We start from the raw sequence: 15676 nt of genomic DNA on the forward strand, positions 1-15676 counted from the left end.
ATATATATATATATATATATATAATGAACTAACTAAGTATTTAGTATTAAATAGTATTTAGTAAAAAAGAATAGTATTTTAATTTCTATTTTAGTGTGTGTATATGAATGTCACTGACTACTTCATGATTAGCTAGACTGTAGATCAAATTATAAGTAGCTTGCGAACAACTTATGAACAGCTTTGCAAGCTACAGTTTAAAATTAGCTTCCGCAACACTGGTTGCTTCTCACAATTATCCTCAGACCAAGTGAGGTGTTGTGTTGTTTTTCTGTGGAAATCGATGTATTTAAACAACAAAGACGTGTGCAGGGCGACTAAATGTTAAGGCTGCTGTACAAGGCGTTGATTAAACAAAGACAAGGAAAAGAATAGACTTGATCAATACTGAAAACAGAGCTGTTGACGAGACACAAAACGATATTGCATCACAATTCCTTTCCGCAGATTTGGTCCGTACGACTTGAGATAAGTGGCCGTAAGAGGCTTTCAAATTAACATCTACATTTCGAGGTATTAGCGTGTTAGATGCCACCCTCCACCTGCAACACTTCCATCCCACAATGCCTTGTTTCCCAGCCCGAACACTCACACTGTAACACCTGCACAGAGGCATTGATGCACCGATGCACTGAGTAGCTGTTTATAGGAGCTTTTACATCATTAATTTGGAGACTGCTGAAGTGTTAATCAATGCCGCTGCCATAGTAACAGAACAAACAGCGAGTCCTGAATCCCCCGCTAATTGTGCTTTATTGTTTCAGACAGAGCAAGCAGAGCAAAGGGGGCTTCAGTTTGACGTCTGCTCATAAAGACAATGTTCTCATTTTAGCCCGATGTCTCTCCATCAAACTTGGTCAGGGCGTTGTATCCATTAACCACTAACACCTCACCAGCGGAGAATGTTTTAATCAATTATGGTCTGACTCACTCACAGCTTATAGAGAGACAAGCACATTTATGCCTTCCTCTTTAAACTCTCACCACGAATCGTCACGTACAAGTGCTTGTCCTGGTTTGGATGTTAAATTTTGAGAATTGCTGGTTTAAAGTGCATGCATTAGGATAGCATACAGTACATATAATCAGGTTAATCATTATGGCTTCAAATTAGGTGTGGTGAAGTTTCGCGCATAGAAACTCTGAAAGCTTTGTTTGTGTCTCCACTTAGCCATTATGTGAGCCAGTGGCTTTGTAGGAATTAAAAATCGCAAACCAGCTGCTAAAAAACACGTCTCGGTTGAACAGGAAAGATCAATAGGGAGTTTTAATGGATTTTATGTGGGTAATGATAGAGGAGGTTAAGAGGCTAGGGCATGGGTTAATGGTACTATCAGGACATAGACCAAGTTAAGTGCAAAGGAAAGGTCTACCACAAGAGGTTAATTAACCTTTTTAAACCCCAAGGTGTCGGAACACACATACATATTGAATAGAAGCTGCCACAAAAAGTCTGTAGGTCACGGCAAATACATTTTGCAAGTTACAATTAAAACATCATCAGACCACTCCACATCTCGATTTAGGAGCCATTTATGAGGTGAAAACTCAGAAGGCAATTTATTACAGTCAAAAGCTATCTGAACAGGGGGCAGCGGGGCTACCAGATATATCATTTGAGGCAATGGCACATGGAGTAAAGAGACAGGGAGGCCAGTGATGCAAGCCCAATGCCATCCGCTCTTCATTTTTACCTTTTCATTTGCACAAAGTTTAGTTAATGAAAGATTTAAAAAAAAAATCCTGCAAATGATCAGCAGTTTTTTCAATTCTTTAAAATAAATGCTATATAATGCACTATTAACAGCCGTTGATGATCATACTGGTTTATGCTGTTGTGAATTTGGGGACGCATTAAAGAAAAGACAACAAATAATAGACTTTTTTTGAAGTTGAACAGGATGTTAGCATCAAATATCATTAGATATTTATATTTTAAATATAATAATTAAATAGTACTTCAACTTAAAGGGTTAGTTCACCCAAAAATGAAAATTAGCCTGTGTTTTACTCACCCTCAAAGCATCCTAGGTGTATGTGACTTTCTTCTTTCAGACGAATCCAATCGGAGTTATATTAAAGGCTGGCCCCTCCAAGCCTTTCAATGGGGGTAAGCGGGTGTTGGTTGTCAACAGTTCAGAAGACGTGAAATAAAGTGCGTGCATCCGTAATAAAACGTCCCTCACACGGCTCCGGGAGGTGAATAAAGGCCTCCTGTAGCGAATCCATGTATTTTTGTAAAATAAATATCCATATTTCTAATGTAATAAACACTTTTTTCTCACTTCCGCTGACTGTGGTACGCGGAAGTCGTGCAGGCGGATGACGTAAGACGTAGGATGCTTTGAGGGTGAGTAAAACACAGGCTAATTTTCATTTTTGGGTGAACTAACCCTTTAAACTTTATTTCAGTTAACGTGTATTTAATTTCAAGTAATGAATTTTTTATGGTTTTAGTTTTAATTAACGAATAACCCTGCCCCATTTACTTTTTTAAAAGCCGTTCTTGGTTTTATTGTGTTTATTGTGTCTATGTTTATTGATGCATGTTAAAATAGAAAATTGCTTTTCTATATAACTTTTAATTGATACTTCATTTTTAATCTCACCAATTGGTAAGAAAGCATGCCGTCAAATTCAAACTTCAACATTAATTCAATCTGGCTGTATTCTGGTTCGTAATGTCCTTTTGGATGATCAGTTTCTGATGCATAAAGTCTAGTTCTTGTTGAATATATATTTATTTTCTTGTTGAATAAATGAATTTATTGTGACTCACTTGGAAAATGGGTTGCGTACGATCATTTCTATGCATAAAGCAGATAGAAAATATATTTCTCAAGTTATCAATCCTTTAAGCCTTTGCACAAGCATTAAAACATTTGAGATCTTTCTGGTAAATATTTGTGTGCTCTAAGAAATAAGCTTGTTTTCTGAAACCCTTTGAATTACTTGGATTGCCTCAGTAGCTTTTTAATGATGTGAAGGCACGAGACGGTTACCAAAAGTTGAAAACATTCCCCGTGACCGAGAAGTGCAAACCATGATAGACGTAAGACTGATTCGTGGTAAATAGCATACGGAGAACCCTGCTGATGACTTCCACTGTGAGTGATCAAAAACTTTCTGCAATCCGACACGCACATCTTGCCATTCCCTTAGTGGCTGGTATCCCTGCCAGCGCCTCCATTTTGGAGTTTGGAGCTCCCCAAGGCCGGCTGTCCCAAAGGGACCACAAGAAGGTAGCAAGTTTTGTGAATTTCTTCCTTGCAAGGATATTTTGCATCTAACACGAATAAGAGGTTGAGGGTGGGTGCGAAGAATCATGAAACTCATGAAGCTGATATTTCCCTATCCTCTCCAGCAGTATTCCCTTTTCCGTCCTTTCCCAAGAGCCTGTCAATCCACACCCAAAACAAAGGCAACAAAGGAATCCCCACTGGAACCAGGCCATCCTCAGAAGCGTAGCGCCAAGAAGATACTCTCCACACCCATGATGTAATGAACAAGCAAGGCTTTCCCCCTCCCCAAAAACTCTTTGCTGCTTTCCGACTTGGCTCTTTTTGTATATGCTTCCTTTTTTACTTCACGCTGAAGGTTTTTTCCTGCATATTCAGTGTGAGCCTGGAGTTTGAGACTGCTCACTCCGAGCCTCGCACCCACTCTCCTGCGATGAGCGCTATTCCCAAGGTGCGCTCTTTCCAAGTAATTGCCCTGTTTTTCCCGAATGCACCGGATCTGGTGCCACACTGATGCTGTGCTTTAATTTGTGGGTAAATAGGCTTTCTGCTGAGTTTAAAAGCACGGCACCCGTTGGGGGAATTAGCTGTGGGGGGGATTCTGGAAGGCGAATCATTAGACGAATGAGGCACCTTGTTTCTGGCTGTGCATCGAGGAAGTTAAGCAGGTGGATAATACGGCAAACAAAGGCGCTGACGGTAACTGAGCTGACCTCACACATCACGCACTCATCGCACTTCGCCTGCTGAGCCGTACTGCCAATCAACACAAACATCCAGAGTCGCTGGATTCTGGTAAACAGCTGAGCTGCTACAGGCAAAGTCGAGCGCCGTTAAACACGATATAGATTTGAAGTCAGAACTAACTTTGGTATTCAAAAGCAGAGCATGCTTCTTTATTCAGGGTTTGGGGGAGTTCAGGGGACGCAAGCGCATGCACACAAATTAAATATGCAGAAAGTACATATCCTACATGCAATTTAAACAAATTAAGTTTGTTCATAGTATTTCAACTCTAGAAAATCATATATTTTTAATGTAAAAATGAGTAGCAGAAATAAATTTCAAGGAGATTCAGCAGTGTGGATTCATTCATGGCATAATTATAAAAAAAAAAAAATCCAGCTCAAATATTATTATTATTATTAATATTATTATTATTACTATTATTATATACTTTATTATTACTATGATATACTTTTTACTACTGTTGTTATTATTATTACTTTTTGTTTTTTATAAATAATAATAATAAATATATATGAATATGAATACTAATATATAAAATTATACTAATATAAAAATATACTGTATTTTATTTTTGATAAGATAGAAGTATTGTTACACTTAATAATAGTATTATTATAATATTATAACGTATTATATTTTATTATTTTATGTGGCACATTTTATATATATATATATATGTTTGTAAATATAAAATTTTTCTCAAATATATACATGCATTTGTATTGTATTTATATATACATAATAAATATACACAGTACACACATATATTATATTAAATTACATATATTATGTAAACACAAACTTTTATTTTGGATGTGATTAATCGCGACGACAGCCCTAATATATTTACACTATATGCCTAATACAGTATATTTACACTATTATTATGCTTAATAATACATTTATATGTCACTTTTATTTTTACATCAATACATTCCATTTAAAATTTAAAGCCAAAAAGAGTGCTTAAAATGTTGTCCTGTTAAATCCCTTTAAATAGGAGCTAAACTAGATTTATGCAATTTGTGAGTGCATTTCAAACGTTTGTCTTGAGAAGTAGCTAATAGGTTGTTTTTTGACATTTCCAAGAGTGTATCTGCATTGTCAAGTCACATTTGAAGGTGGATGAATCCTAATAATTAAAACAGACATATTAGGAACAGCAGAGTGCTAATAATATGTTCAAATGAAACAGGCAACATGAGCTCACCAGACCCTCTTTGCAGTTAATCACTTTGAAATAAAAGACAAAACATCTCAAGAGAATAAACCAATTATAACGAGATAAAAGGCAGCTAAAAAATAAGGTTGCAATGAAAAATAATGTGCTGCCTCTTGTTTGTTCACTATGACTTGCACTGCTGGAGCAGCTTTGACTTAAATGGGATCCCAGAGGTCTGGGTACTGGTTAAACACATGCAGTGACAACCCAAGCATAACTCTAAACATTCACTCTGTCCCACAGGTAAAACGCGGCGTGGACATTTAGTGTCACACAAGTTTAACTTTAGATGCGTCTCCAGCGAAAGCGTGACAGCCGGCCCTCCGTGCACAGAGCAAACTTTTACGCTCTAATTTCCATTCCCAAAAGTGGACACCTGAGAACAAAATGGATCGGTGATGGACGTTCACAAATGACAAACACAACACCGAGCTGTTCCCTCGCGCTACCTGGAGCGCATGCGAAAATTCAATAGGTGAGCCTCTCGTCACAATGCTTGATGGTTGAATGACAGCTTTCAAGAGAGCTAGTGTCCCCCATCGTCAATTAGGAGCAAACCTCATTGACACGCATAAAACCCTGCCTTCCTGTGCTTGCGGTAATTGCAGGCATGACAGTTTATCATTATCCATGAAAACCGCTGGGTTTTGCAAGCGCCACGCTTTTTTTCAATGGTCCTTCTCAACTGGAGAGTCACTCCACTTTTTTGTGTCTATTTGTTTCCATGTGATTATTTTTTTCCCAGGGCCAAACAGTCATTTTACTTTAATGAGCTCACCGTTTTCAAACATGCCGAAACAGCAACAAGTATGGAGAGTCAGGTTGCGGGGGCCGATTGAGAACTTTAATCAAGGCAACCAATAGGCACTTACAACAAATTGCTTTTGAAAATCCTCGGCACTCTTTCAATTTGTTTGCTTTGTTCACTCCGTTCATTTCTCTGTTGATGTGTTTTCAGCTTTGTCCATGAAAACTTCATTTTCCTTTTAGCTCTTAATCTATCATTTATCTTTTAAGCTGAGTACATGCACACTTTAAAGGCATGACTTTAAGGTCAATTATAGAGTTGATTCAGATGAGACTTTTGAAGTGTAGAGATTAAAGCGGCTTCACAAGTGTTTTCTTTTCTGGGCGGGACTTGTTAAAGAGCCAGTTAGATATTAGGAGGCGGGGCAAAGGCGGGGCATTTGATTGGACAGTAATTTGTAGCACAAGATGAGTCGTCCGCATTTTTTATATGTTTTTTTGTTGTTGTTGTTGTTGTTTTCTGGTTGAGAGAGACCTCAAATTTGATTAATTTTGTCAACCTTTAGGACTTCGCTTATAGCATATAGACAATGTTAATATCATCAATAAAATGACAGAAGATAATGGTCATTACCTGAAGGCCTTTGATTTCATCATGAACAACGAAGACGAGACAAGGTGCACATTAAGGTGCTAATTAAAATTTTAAATACTGACGAAAATATCACAAAAAAAATAACATGCAAGGTATTAACCATTTCAAACATTTTATTTTTGAACAAATGCTATTTTAGTATTATTTATATTACAGTTTGTATTGATATTTTTGTTTTATATTTTCAATTTTCAATTTAATTTTAGTATAAATTTTAGAAATGTTATATGCCTTTGTCATTTCTCTTACTTTTTAAAATATTTTTGAAATTTATTTTTAATATTTCTATTCATCTTTTATTTTTACTTTGTTTTCAGTTCATTTCTAACATTTATAATTTTTACTTCGTTTTTTAGTGTACATTTTTAATCTAATTTTTGTCTTATTTCAGCTGTATTTCAATTTTAAAACTACTTTTAATAGTTTTAGTTAAACTGAAAAACAAAAAAAAGTATTGTTTTGTTAAATGTTTGATTTATATTGAAAATAATATTTATCTTTTTTTAATTTTTTGGTTTGATTTTGCAATTTATTGTGGTCATTATTTTATTTATTCTTGTAATTTATTTATCATGACAGAATATTGACTAAATTTAAAGGAAATTTTCATCAAAAGACAAAACTAAAATTGCATATCTGACCTCCAAGTTAACAGATTTGGATCAAAAGCCCTAAAACCGATTTCATGGGATCTGTAATATCACTGTAAAGCCGCCTGGGAGACGTTTGAAACAATTTCTAGCCTCTAATCCCTGTAATTAAGACTAACGAGAACGATCATGTACTTCAGCAGCAAACAGTCTGTGTTCATGAAGCCACTTAACGTCCGGTCGCACAGCAGGCGTCATTTGTTAAAAATGAAAAGTCCCTTTGCTTGCTCTCATCACGGCTGTTAAATAAGGATATTGACCTGTAAATTCCTCAAAAGGCTCTGGCATCGCGAGGCCCCGAACACTATTTGTTGTGATGGGCCCATGTTTGTTTTTGTCTAAGTGATTCGATATGTTCTGCAGTTGCAGCATAGTTTCTTTTGACATCTCTAAGCTTAGGGTTACCTCTCTTTTTTGCTTCTGAATAATTCATGAACAGAAATCCAATACTATTGAGTTGGAGTGAGGGGGACTCAGAAAAAAAGTTGAATTACAAAACATTGCATTCTTTCATCTCATGAAGTTTTGCGAGGAGCAAGGGTCAATTAAGAGTCCTCTGGCTACGTTGAGTATGAATAATGCACCACAGGGCTGAAAAACCTTGGGAGACTTGCTTTACTTGTGTAGATTATTGACGCTCCTACCGCTTTTTTCCCCCTCCTCTCTCCTCAGGTGAAAAAGGACCCTTTGTCTGCGGTGTCTCTGACTGTTCATGCCTCAATAGCCTGGAGGCAAAATGGGCCTAATTTGCACAGGTCTGTTTTGGGGCCAATTATTATAATACCAAATGTTCTGGAAACACAATAAAATTGAAAACAATAAAGAGCAGAGCCGCCAATGTTGTCATACATTTTACATTTTAATGAATCTCTCATTAAAGATGTATTTTATCAGTTTGGCGATTCGCAATGCTCCTCTTTTCCACCTTCTTGAGTGTTGCTGTAAGAGTTAATAGCTTATATGTATATTATACATGGTGTTGTTTTTTCAAAAACTAACTGAAAATACGGCAGAATTACCGTTTTAGTTTATCTTTAGACTTTAGTTGTACCTGACGAAATTATTGCTTCTGACATTGATGTCTCAGGTACGTTCACAAAGAGTTTCAGCTCACCGAGAAAACATAACTCAAGGGCAAGGTCTCATCTGGCACTCGAGAAAAAGTCCTTATGTTATCAGGAACATTGCACACTGTAAGTGTTGTCGTATTAATGAGCATATGTTGAGTTCTACAGTACATTGTATGTACACTGTGTCCTGCATGGTTTTAATAGGATAGTTCAGCCAAAAATGAAAATTCTGTCAGCCTCATGTTGTTCCAAACCCATATGACTTTTGAATTCTGTGGAATACAGAAGAAGATATTTCTAGGCTCTATGATGTTTTGGACCCCATTGACTTTCATTGTATTGACAAAAACACTATGAAAAAGTCCTATGGGTTTGGAATGACATGAGGGTGACTTTTCATTTTGGCTGAACTATCCCGTTAAAACTAAAGCCATGCAGTACAGTGTATTTAATAGCTTGTACATATACATGATTTATAGGTGATATAATACAGTTTTCCAAAACTATGTGAAAATAATCCATTGTTGTTTTGGACCTCCTTATATGAAAGTCTGTTTCCGGTGATATTATACAGTTTTCCAAAACTATGTGAAAATAATCCATTGTTGTTTTGGACCTCCTTATATGAAAGTCTGTTTCCGGTGATATTATACAGTTTTCCAAAACTATGTGAAAATAATCCATTGTTGTTTTGGACCTCCTTATATGAAAGTCTGTTTCCGGTGATATTATACAGTTTTCCAAAACTATGTGAAAATAATCCATTGTTGTTTTGGACCTCCTTATATGAAAGTCTGTTTCCGGAATGGAATTTAAAATAATAATAATAATAATAATTCAAACAAAACAACGGCAACTTTTTATCACAATTCTGACCAAACAAACAAATAAATACATAAACTTATATCTGAGGTTTAAGTCTCACCAACATAAATAAAAATAAAAGAAACAACAACAACAATAATAATAATAAATAAATCAGAATTGCTAAATATAAACTCAGAATTCTGACTTTTTCACAATATCTCATAATTCTTAGTTTATATATTTAAAAAAAAAATACCTCTGAATTCTGAGATTACATCTCGCTATTCTGTGTTTTTGTTTCTATCATGGAATAAATAATTAAAAATGTATCTCACAATTCAAACCTCTCAGGCTTCTCAGAGTTTATATTTTGCAATTCAGACTTCAGAATTGTGAGATATAAAAATGTCAGAATTGTGAAACTCACCAGGGCTTGTCACAGCACTTACATATTGTTGCTCTTTTGTTGGTTTGATTGGTTCTATTGTCCTCATTTGTGAGTCGCTTTGGATAAAAGCAACTGCTAAGTGACTAAATGTAAATATAAGCTCAGAATTGTGAGGAAGAAAAGTCTGAATTGTTTTTTACAATTACCTTTTTATTGTTATTAATATAATTATATTTTTTTTATCTCAAGGCAGCAGAAAGCTTCCATATCATTGACTTTCACTACACAAAAACAGAAGAAAGTCAGTCATACAGTTTTGGAATAACATGAGGTTGAGTAAATGATGACAGATTTTTCATTTCTGGGTGAATCCCTATCCCTTTACGAGAAGATCATGCGTTCTAATCATGTCTCATTTTAATTCCTTAAAAAGTTCCTTATGCAAGAGCACTATAAAATTAGGCCTGGTCATGTTTTACATGCAGATGCTGCATCTGTCATGTTGGTCAGAGGCTGGATACTCTCAGATAGCCACACAGGCAACACTAGATGTCAGTGTTCTCGCTGATGTCGGGCTGCAAGCTTTTTGTTTGTGGGAAGGGGAAGGAGAAGCAAATAGTTTGAGAAGATGATGCTTGCACTTCAGAACTTGGGGGTCCTGATGGATTTCTTTATATTAGAGGGACTGTCTATGAGGAGTTAGAGGCTATTACTGTGCCAAGCCTGATCACAGGGCATCACTTTCATCTTGCCAACACTTTTGTATAATTAGCAGAAATTTGCTGATATGTGTTTTCTCCTCCCTTCATTTCCTATGATGAATCATCAGGAGTATAGACTAAACTCCCTTTCTTAGCTCCTAGGATGCAAAAGTTAAATGTAAAATTAATGCTTGGTCTTATTTAGAAGATATATTTCGTATTTTTTTCTTTTCTGTTTTGCGCTTTGAAGCTATTGGATTGGATTCACCTTACACACTTCTGGAGGCACATTCTATAAGTTTGAGTTTTGACAGAAATTGTGTAGCATTAAAGTATGTTTCTCATGACTGCTCCATCTTGTTCTTAATGATCATAAACAAACAAAAAGAACGCAAGTCATAAATAATCTATCCACTCACAAGAGTTTTAATCTTGAACCTGCCTGTGGTCAGTCAATAATAGCCTACTAAGATCTCTCAGGGTCATTCTATAAATTGTGTGATTTTTTTTTAAAGAATAAATTTCATTCTATGCACTCTGTCAGACAAAGAATGACTATTAGGATGGATATTACATATACATATTATATCCTATATAGTATTACTTATGTTTCTTTGAGAAATAAGATGAATTGTTTATACAAATTCGTTTAACTGTTAATGTTAGCTTTCCCACCTTTAAATAAATGTAATTGTTTTACACGCAATGGGTACAGAAAGCAGGCTTTTGGTGAAATGACCCCTAGCGCCGAATCTACTCAATGTCGTGATGACGTCACGGGGGACGGCTCAGTTTCGACGTTTGTGAGCACCAATCAGAGCGCAGAAAAACCCGGAACTTCTGAGAGTGTAAGAAAGAGCGCCTGTATTCAATTTGAAAAGAACGAACATCAGGTATGGAATGTTTTTGCGTTTATACGTTCTATATCGGTTTATATACGATTTTATAAATGGTAACTGGATCATGGAGTTAGCTATATAGGCTATAGCCTATTTTACAGTCTAGTTTTATTCTCAAGAACACGTGACAACAGAAGTGTAGGCTACTTCTACATTGTTTTTGAGTTCAGTCATAAGAAAAAGTGTTCACTCTTTATGAGTAATTCAGATATGTCATACTCGATATGCATGATTGTCTCCAAATCTCCTAACGTTACGTTTAGTCGCGAGCGGTGACTCAATGAAAATAGTCAGGCTTTGCATATGGTGACCTCGTATGTTTGTGTGTATCTTTTAAAATCTGTTTTGAAAATAGTTATTCAGATAGGATCTGAAATTCTGTGTTTTTGATCAATTTGCTTTCACAAACACATTAAAAACAGCAGGCCAGTCACTTCCTGCCTGTTGACATTAAAGAGTTTTTATTATACATGGTGTCAAAAGGAATTTCATTGTTAACCAACTAAAAAGCAAGTAAAGCTACGTATTTATTTAATTATTTATTATTTATTTAACCCTCAGGTTCTTTTTAGGATCTAACCCTTAAATCTAAGTATGTTTAAAGTAGGCTATATTTGTTTGTATTTATACTAAAGATTGATACTTGATGCTAGGGCTGTGCGATATTGAAGAAAAATGCGATATGCGATAACTCATTAAATAATGCGATATTCGATATGATAATGCTTATATGATCTGCCACATGCTCAGATGAAACAGTTTTACTCAGCTGTTGCTGAGTCAGTTCTGTGAACTTCTATAACTATCTTGTGTGAAAGTGAATTGAAGTGACATGACATGTGGCCAAGTATGGTGACCCATACTTGGAATTAGTTTTATTTAAACCTCTGCATTTGCTCTGCTTGCATTTAACCCATCCAAAGTGCACACACACAGCAGTGAACACACACACACACACCGTGAACACACACCACCATTTTTTTGCTGCGGCGCCTGGGGAGCAGTTGGGGGTTCGGTGCCTTGCTCAAGGGCACCTCAGTCGTGGTATTGATTTGCGCACACTTAAGTGGTGAATAAAGCTAATTCTGATTTTAATATAACTGGCATATATGTTTCACTTTTTGTGAGAAGAAAGCACCCCTACTACAACAACTTCTGAAAGTGAACGGTAGTGTTTTACTCTAGCATTACATAAAAATGTCATTTTAACATTAGTGTACTACTTAGCAGTCAGATGTCCATATGCACAAAGACACAGATCCCTAAACAAGACCATATCTGCAGATGAAACTTTGTTTGTAGAAGCATTTTTTAAATTTGAACGAGCATCTCATGACTACATCATGTTATGTACGAGAAGCTGCAAAAGACACAGGCGCAAGTGAAATGTACAAAACACGGTGACAAATTTGTAAGTAAATATAATGAGCGATATATTGCGTCACCACAAATTATTGCGGTCATGTACATGTATTGCGCGATAAGTCAATATATTGATTATTGCGACAGGCCTACCGTAGCGATATGCATATTGCGATATGTACATTTGCGATATTTTGATAATTTCGATATATTGCACAGCCCTACTTGATGCTTTTGTGAATTGTAAGAGCTGATTATAAACAAAATTTCTTACTCAATGAGATCATATTTCATTCACTGAAGTTAGATTACTGTATCTGTAGTCTCAGAGACCCCATATATAAAACAAGAAATAAATGTAGACTGTAGAAGTACACCCCTGCGGCAAAAACACACACACAAAGAAAAAAATAAATGCAGCTAGTTTATTAGGTCTATTTGTTTTTTTTATATTTTTTTCAACAATGACTTGTTGCTGGAGTCAAACTGAGACCTATACAAATAATTTTACTATTACTTACTATATATACACTATATAATTCCACGGTGATGGAAAATCTCTGGAAATCTAGTTGTAAAATTGTGATTTCTTTGGCCGGCAAAAATCATGGAAATGAGTGTCTTAACAAGTCATGCGAAAGTCATGGGAATTTCTATAGGGAATCTAAATGTTTATGCTTTGGCTCAGCTTTGAAATATTTAATCAGCTAGTTGTTGTTGTTTGTAGAGTTAAACTTGCTGTAGGCCATCATGATGACATCTGTTTGCTTTTATTGGACCTTATTTGGACTTGTTTCCATTTTTATTTTAAAAGCTTGGAATCTGACATACTAAATCTTACAGGTATTTAAAAAGGGAAAAAATCAATAGTTTGAAGAAAAAATGGCGCAAATGTCTTACAGTTGTCTAAATTCATGGTCATTATCATTAGAACTAAAACAGTAAACGTTTTTCATTACTTGAAATAAAATAAAGGTTAAATTAAGTAAAAAATTATAATAAACTTAAAATAATTTTTATTTCAGCTACAGTAGTTGCCAAGGCAGCCTTTCTCATTTTTAAGTACTAAAATTACTTAAACTGAATAAACTAAATAAACGAAAGCTAATAAATAAAAATGAATACAAAACTATATAAAAAAATTAAATGACAAAAACACACACAAAATTCTAGAACTAACTAAAATTAAAGAAACAGAAAATATAAAAAAATAAAATCTAATTCTAAATATTAACAAAAAGTATAATATCATTCCAGTTATAATGGCACTGTAGATCTTTCCGAAACCATCAGAGCAATAACAGTGAGTGGGAATATTTGGACATGCTCCAGCTCCACCCCTCATCCATGTGGCTCTTCTGGGAAGCAGATCTGTGGACTTGCCAATGCTGATGATGTTGCACTGCTTTATTTGCAGGTGTTACCCAACACCTTTATATTCAGATACAAGAGTGTTTGTAAAGAAAACCAGGGTTTGTCTGTGTAATTTTCCTTATGTATGCATAAAACCTTATCCTGAACAAAAGAAAGTGGTCTTGTTTAATATAAGCGCTGAGTTATGCAAACAAACCCTGCTGGTTGCTCCATATTTAGTCTTTTTAACTAGGTACTCCTGACCCCAGTCCTCTTCAGCTGGCTTTTAATTGGCTTCACTGGGCCTAAAATGCTGCAATATTTCTCGAAATTGACTGCTTATTTGAGTGTCGAGACTCGAGAGTGATGCAATTTACAGTAAGTTGCTGGTAAAAATGGACCGTGGCTTCAGACGCAGCACTTAGCAGAGGCTGCATGGGGCACGAGGAACTTCAGGGGATGCATTTCACGTTTTATGGAGGTTTTGTACAAACATGGGGACGGGCACCACAAAGGCAGATGGGATGGGATTTTTTGGTGCTTTCGCTCCTCATGGATACCCGTATGCACACCTCTTAGTCTTTTTGGGTTGATCGGGCTGCCTTGTTTACAGTGTGTTATAGAAGGGCTGACGCCAGCCTCCCTCGGGAGGGAACAAGGGTTAATTGCTGTTAAAGTGTTGGTCTCGTTCCTCTTTCTGGCCCTGACGCTCCATTAGAGCTGACACTAATGAGGCAGTGCAGAGAGGACACCCCGGAGTCGAGGGACAGCACCACCGGCTGGGGGAGGGAGTCATGATGGAGAGACTGAGACTTTACTTAGCTGAGAGAGAGAGAAAGCATGCACTAAGTCATAGATCAAGAGTGTGTGTTGTTCAGTGTTGTTGGGATGTGTGTAGGTTTGGCTTCTCTTAATTGGAGGCTTACCCTCTGCATATGTTGTTTGTTTCTCATTACGAATTCATAGGGGACTGAATAGCTGGTCGTCCCTCATAGGTCTGTTTAGCCAATGGCATTTGCTTAGTTATTGGACTGTATTGATTGTAATTTAGAAATGTCAAAATATGGATTTTCAACACCCTAAAATTGTAAATTATGAAATTGGCTAAATAAGTACTTTTATTTAAAAAAAAAAAAAAACCTAATTGATTAATTAAGTCAACAAAAGACGTGAAGCTGCTCTAAAATTATTTAATATTTTAAATATTTTCATTTGTTTTTATTTTAATAAGTACTATATAGAATTCTATAAGTTAGACTACAATATGTAAAAATGAGTGCTGTCAAATGATTAATCGCATCCAAAATAAAAGGTTTTGTTTACATGTGTGTAGTGTATATTTATATATATATATATATATATATAAATAAATACACATACATGCATGTATATATTTAAGAAAAATATGTCATGTTTATATATTAAATATATTTATATATAAAATAAATTGTATGAATATAAATCTATACATATAAATACATGTTCAAAATATATACTGTATGTGTGTGCATTTATATATATAATTTCTTACACATGAATATACAATATAATGAATTTGATGAAATCAGAAAAAAAACTCTTAATTCACTTATTTTATATCAAATTATAAATTATTTAAAAAATATGAATATGAGCAAACTCTGAAAGAAATTAAACAATAAAAAGTCATTTCATATTTGAAATATTTCCCATTTATTTTATATTAGTTCTATGTAAGAACTTTATACAATTCTATAAATTGTATCATAAACAATAATCAACAATTTATACAACTATTATTATTAAATGAATTGGTCAAATTATGAATTCTTAAAAATATTATATATATATATA

General features: G+C 35.2%; 1 protein-coding gene across 7 annotated transcripts in view; it reads left to right on the forward strand.

Moving 5' to 3' along the window:
- Positions 1-15676, forward strand: part of LOC107655603 (rho guanine nucleotide exchange factor 39-like) — a 100818-nt gene that overhangs the window by 37578 nt on the left and 47564 nt on the right. For 2 of the 7 annotated variants that reach the window (XM_016443156.1, XM_016443163.1), the window contains exon 1: positions 11035-11122. The exons of the other annotated variants lie outside the window; for them this stretch is intronic. The gene's annotated coding sequence lies outside the window, so the exon portion shown is untranslated. Of the gene's footprint in view, positions 1-11034; positions 11123-15676 lie in introns of those variants that run through there. 7 annotated transcript variants of the gene reach the window in all.

The sequence above is a fragment of the Sinocyclocheilus anshuiensis genome, unplaced genomic scaffold (genome assembly GCF_001515605.1).
Source record: "Sinocyclocheilus anshuiensis isolate Anshui unplaced genomic scaffold, SAMN03320099.WGS_v1.1 scaffold916, whole genome shotgun sequence".
NCBI classification, from domain to species: Eukaryota; Metazoa; Chordata; class Actinopteri; order Cypriniformes; family Cyprinidae; genus Sinocyclocheilus; species Sinocyclocheilus anshuiensis.